This window comes from Dermacentor variabilis, chromosome 2 (assembly GCF_050947875.1).
Source record: "Dermacentor variabilis isolate Ectoservices chromosome 2, ASM5094787v1, whole genome shotgun sequence".
Taxonomy (NCBI): Eukaryota; Metazoa; Arthropoda; class Arachnida; order Ixodida; family Ixodidae; genus Dermacentor; species Dermacentor variabilis.
In genome coordinates, this window is record NC_134569.1 from 251,420,878 (window position 1) to 251,427,008 (window position 6,131).

Here is a 6,131-nt window from a genome sequence, read left to right on the forward strand (position 1 = left end):
GTAAATTGTTTTATGCAAAAATTGCTGACATAATTGTCTGACAAATACTGCATCATGTTTGCTATTTTGACTTCTGTTTCAATTTCACTGCATCTATACATTTTACCAGTGCATGAGTAGGGTTCAAGGCTGTTCTTTAAAATGCTCATGAGCACTTATCATGATCAGTTCCCCATATAAGTGGTTTTTCTGATGAGAATACAGGAATACGAGCAAAATTGACATGGAACCAACATATAGATAACGTCTGCATGACTGCCTATCAAAAGTTATATTTTCTGAGAAAAAAAAACTGGAACATGCATCGCGTAATGTAAAACTTATTGCATACACCGCCTCCATTAGGATGATACTAGAATATTCAGCCGCTGTTTGGAGTCCCCATCAAGTGACGCTTAAGAGGAAGTTGGAAAGGATACAGAGTCTGGTGGCACGTTTTATTTGTTCGACATACCGAAGGAAGGGATCGGTCACGCTTATGTTACAGCGTTGCAACTTCTATCTTCTTGAGGTACGCAGGAAAAAATATAGGCTGAAGGTGTTTTATCAAATAATGCAGGATCAACTTTATATTGATAAGCTCAAATATCTACATGCTCCAGGCAAAAGATATCCGCGAACTAACCACGACTATGTCATAAAGCCGGACCGTACCAACAGCGATACATATCGATACTTATTTTTCCTGGATGCGATAGAAATGTGGAATCAATTGCCAAATGCTATTGTTAGCCTAAAAGATGTCACCGACTTTGAAAATGCTGCTGAGGCATATTTATTGGAGTTTTCGATTTAGTTTTGAAGTGCCAAGTGATATGTGCGACTTGATATTCATTGTACGTATTTTGATAAATGGCAGAAGTGTGCTGAACAGCATTCAAGTGAACATCTTATTCACTGTGAATTGACAAGTGTTAAGCAACTTTACGTACATTAATAATAATATTTGGGGTTTTACGTGCCAAAACCACTTTCTGATTATGAGGCACGCCGTAGTGGAGGACTCCGGAAATTTTGACCACCTGAGGTTCTTTAACGTGCACCTAAATCTAAGTACACGGGTATTTTCGCATTTCGCCCCCATCGAAATGCGGCCGCCGTGACCGGGATTCGATCCCGCGACCTCGTGCTCAGCAGCCCAATACCATAGCCACTGAGCATCCACGGCGGGTGTGCGTACATTGACATTGTCCATATTTGATTTATGTAATTGTATTGTCCTCTCTGTTATGACCCTCTATGAGGGTTGACAGTATTAATAAATAAATAAATAGACAACGAGGAATGTGGGTAAGAACACTTTATTTTCAGCACACATGTTTTTTTTAATGAACGGCTGTTATACTGCTAAAATCTTCACATTTAATAAAAGTACACTGCTCTGCTTCATCACTCCATGCTAAGTGCAAGTATCCTGTACCAGGAAGTCAAACCAAGACGTGGGATGTTCAGTCTGTGAAAATAAAAACGAGTTTGAAACATTAACGTGCAAAAACTAAAGCACACTCAAGAAAATAAACACAGCACAGGAACATATCCAATGAATCAGAATTACCTTTGAGAGCAAACATAGAGTTTCTATGGCACAGTGAAGAAACCTTATTCCTCCGGATTTCTTTTTGTGCGCGAGAAAATATGAAATGAGTTCTCCACATATTGTGTATCTGTCACCTTTTCACACAGAACAAAGATGTTGTCTCAATGTGCCCAACTGTCTTTGCATATCCCTTTCTCTGCTCTCATACCATGATACCTACAGTTAAATGCTGTAACAATGCTTAGCTTGAATGAACCAACACAAGCTACATGCACTGTGCTGTTGAACATGGCATTGTAAGTTAAGATTCATGCACAGCACATTCATGTGCTATAAACATTTGATTGTGATTGTAGGCGAGATAAATAAAAAGAAGGTATGTAAATAAGAATGTTCCCTAATAAGCTGTGCAGAAGTGCTCTCCCGTTTGGACAGAAGCCGAGCACAGCTGCAGTGAACAAGATGCCAACTTATACAGCATTTAAAATCTAGGTCCTATATGTGCTACAGATTTTTCTGAATTCATGGTCAAAAATCTAGGTGTTAAAGGTGACAAACATTTAAACAGGTCTCTATTCGGACTGGTAATGCTATGTGTCACCTAGTTTGATAAAATATGCCATATCAATGGTCTCCCAAGCTAAGGCTGCTGTCCAGTTGCAAGTGCAAATCACTCAATTATGTCTAGGGCACGTTTGAGCAAAAGGCAGCCAAGATTACTGTGCCATTGAGGTCTATTTCCTGACATCTGATTTTTTCTCAGAAAGCTACCTCTCTAAAAAAACCTTCAAAACAACATAACCCAAACCTTTCTTCAGAAAAGCCATCACACTGGTCCTTGAACACTAATTACACAGTGGCTCCTTGTGATGTAATGTTATGTACGTCAGCACCTTACAAAGTACAGGAAAATTTAATAATGGCAGCGTGACAGGTACACAAAAAAGTAAAGGGATAAAACATCACACAGGCTGCCATCAGTGTTCATATCTCTATTTCAATGTTGATGTTTTTAGCAGTGAATACATGTTCTCATTAAACTGAGTCATAATATTACAAAATCGAAGGGCAAGGGTCTTTACATTCTAAACTGACAAATGTGCTTTATTACGATTCACCACAATACAGGAGGTGTTTTGTAGTGAACGGTCACGTAAGGTTTTGGCTAACTACGGCAGGCGTGTCTTGCAGCGAGGCCTCTTGTGTATTGCGGTAAAGCGTATTATTGTAACAAGAGCTAACCTGGCATGTTTGGCTTTAGCCAACAATAGTTCTCCAGACATCATGCATCCTGCCGCGAAAATCTGCTTTGTTGACAGTAGAACATTAGGTTCGTCGCTGACAGAAACCATACATTCCAGATTCACGTAAATCTTTCCCAATATTGGCATGCTTCACTGCAACACACAAATATGTTGCGGTGATAACGGTGGTCGAACAGGCTGGTGCAAATGTTTCGACAGGGGAGCGTGCCTTCATCAGGGCAACTGCTTTCCTTGGCAGTTTTCATATACGTGAGTCCCTCCACTCCAAAAAGGGTAGATTTAGCTGGACCTTTGCCAAGAAACGTACCGACAAGCGTTTGGTAGTGGCTGGTAGAGATGCAGGAGTCTAAAAATCGTTGCGAAATTCGGTTCCGTAAGGTTAGCTTCACCGCAATACAAATATGTTAAGCAGTTAGACACATGTTTTGCGGTGAATCATAGCAAGGTTACCTGGCCTTTGATGCAAAGGAGCTTCCCAAGAGGCACGCTAATCCAGTGGCTAGTTATGCAGTTCCCCGCATGCGAGTGAGTTCCCTGCGTTTGGCGGTTTCCCAGTGACATACAAAATGATATTGATTGACTGTGTTGTAAATGGGCGACGGCACTATATGCTGATGCAAAAGCGTCGTTTCGCTTTCGAAAACTGCGCTCGGCTAAAGAGAACACCTTGACTCGCATATGACCAAAGCAGTTGAACAGGAAACTACGAAATTACGTAGCTATTATGGAAGAAATCAGCAGTTGAGAAAAAAATGGCCGTGTAAACATTAACTGGCTTACGAGGTCGACAAACCAACGGTTCAAACATCACAGCCACGTCTGAAATAGCGCTGAAGGCCGGCCAGTACACTTAGGCGCCTCGGCGCGCGTAATGTAATAGGAGCCGCAGGTCCACAAGTACATCATTAAGGAACACATATATGTCGGTGAAAGCGGTCACTCTTCAGTTCTGACATGCTTCACCGCGTAGTCTACTGCGGCGGAGCTGACTTCAGGACGCCGATTTCTTCAACTCATCTAGCGAGGCAGGTCCGTTTATCACGCTTGGCAACGTTTGACATTTTCTGCAATAATTTCGTTTGTTCTTTTTAATTTTATTATCACAGTGACCCTGTATCACGCAGTAGCAGAGCTAGTGCCGCGTCTTAGCTGCGTTAGGAAAGGTAAGCGTGTATGAATGCAGGCACGGCGGCATTGGCTCTTGTTTGGAAACTTCAAGAGACGCTCTCCCACGCAGCGATGCCATTAGTATTATTAAAAGAATGCAGGTGATGATTAAATGAGCCGCAGAAAAGCTGTAAAAAAGCAGTAGTAATGCTGTTCTAAGATCCTCTCGCTCGAGCGAGATGGTCTTAGAAAAAAAGCGCGATGTAACGCGATCTGACGGAACAGCTCGTCATGCCAGTGTTTTCTTACGTCCTCGTTCTTACGCGCACCCTCCCCTGAATCAGACTACTGAATGGTTCTGTGCACGCACTGACGATCCTGACGAAGGCAATACCACCCACATGAGCAGCTATGCCACGGCCCATTCCACATGCCGGCTGCAATTTGACGCGGCCATGAGACAAAATAAGCGCACAAGGTACCTAATGGTAATGCATCAAACAGCTCGCAGCACCACTCCTTTATTACACGCATATAGCGCGGAAAGATGAATTGCTCACGCTCTAAGTGGGCACGGAATACGAACCGCTTCGCAGCGCAGCCGGCTCCGTAAGACAGACGGCATGGAAATTAGCGGATGTGACATCATGGGTTATAGCGGACGTGACGTCATGGGTGAACGTAGACATTTCGGGCACCTTTTGTCTGCTGTGCCCCGGGCACAGCAGACACGGCCGTGAAGAATTAGCTTTGCGGTTGCGGATAGCGTCTTGCCCTGACAACGCCACTACGGCGTCAAAGAAAAGCTATTAGAAATAATTAAAGAAAATATACCAATTTATGATAGGAATAGTAATTTTGACTTGCGTGTATTCGCGTTTAATTACAATTTAGAGGTTATTCTGTAAGCAGCCAACAATTAGTTGCGCTTAGTTTTGAGCAAACCAATTTTACGCGCCTTCACCAGCCAAGCTTAGCCGTGTTAGACCTACAAGCCATAATATCCACAATCGAATTCGGAATCAGCGGCGTCTAATGAATCAATCTTCATAACACACGCTATTTGAGAAAAAGCGATAACCGCAGTCACTTCTAGCTTGCGAACTTCACGCGTTACCACGAATCAGACCTAGTTTGGTGCTCGGTTAGAGCCGTCGCTTCGATGGGTGCCGCCATGTTTGCTGACGCAAAGCTTTTGGGGCCGCTATTTGGGCTGCCGCTAAATCGGTGAAATAGCGTTCTCAACGCTAAACCCAAACGCAGTTTGCGTCTCGTGCATGCGCAGTGGCTTCGACGCTATTTCTTTGGGGCCCCAAACGTTTGGGGCCCCTATTCTAAACTCTCTAATGTCGTACAAAAATCCCTCACGTGACCTGATCCTAGGTGCCTAGGGACAGGATCGTTTAGCTATTTTTGAGAAGGCGCGATGGTGGTGCCGAGTGACGCCGTGATGTGTTCGTCCTCGGCGTGATCGTTCCCTGGACCGCGCATTGTTCAACATCGCTCATGGGATTGCGCTTGCGTTGCTTGTGTGTTGGTTCATAGAAAAAATATAGGAGGCTATGGTTGGTTGTAGGCTCTGTGTTATTTGGCGGAAAGCCTTGAGTATTGGCGGTGCGGCCGTGCGGCTTTGGCCTCGGTGAGCTCTGGCAGTACAGAATCTGCGTTGTGTTACCCGTGTTTATTTAAGAACACGGCGATGGTGACAATTGAAATGTCGAAGTGGCCTAACGCCTCGGCAGCGCAGTTCCACGAACCGCGATGTGGCGTCGCCGTGTCCGCCTTTGCTTCGAGGGATGTGCTGCTCGCTACAAGTCGTGTAAATGCGACTGCGTCGACCGCCCACTGTTCAGTGCTGAATGTGTGGTTAGTGTGCTGTGCTTGAAACTATGGTGCAGCCGTGCAGCGGGGGTGGTGGAGGAGCAGAGAGGCTTAGGCGCACCATTTGCGCGTTCACAGACATGTGCTCCCGTTTGGTCTCCTTAGCGGCTGTCGCGGGATTGTGGTGTGCTCCTTGCCTAGTATGAAATTTACGATGATAACACACAAATTGTGCTAAATGTCCGAGCTAGATGTCAGTGCTAGATTTCATTTAATTTCGTTTATTTTATTTTCAAGGTACATAGTACATTATAGAGGGGAGGGGCTAAGATAATACAAAGTAAACATCGGTAAAAGTAACTCAAACAAAATAAAGACCAGCAGTAATAATTCCAAATTTT

The 6,131-nt window shown here is 44.1% G+C and overlaps 1 long non-coding RNA gene across 1 annotated transcript; it reads right to left on the reverse strand.

The window, feature by feature from the left end:
• Positions 1 to 1,287: 1,287 nt before the first annotated feature.
• On the reverse strand, positions 1,288 to 4,530 carry LOC142571249 (uncharacterized). The gene is made up of 2 exons (XR_012825815.1): positions 4,470 to 4,530; positions 1,288 to 1,453 (listed from the first exon to the last, which is right to left on the reverse strand). It is a non-coding gene; the product is annotated as an uncharacterized LOC142571249 (long non-coding RNA).
• Between the last annotated feature and the right edge of the window lie 1,601 nt (positions 4,531 to 6,131).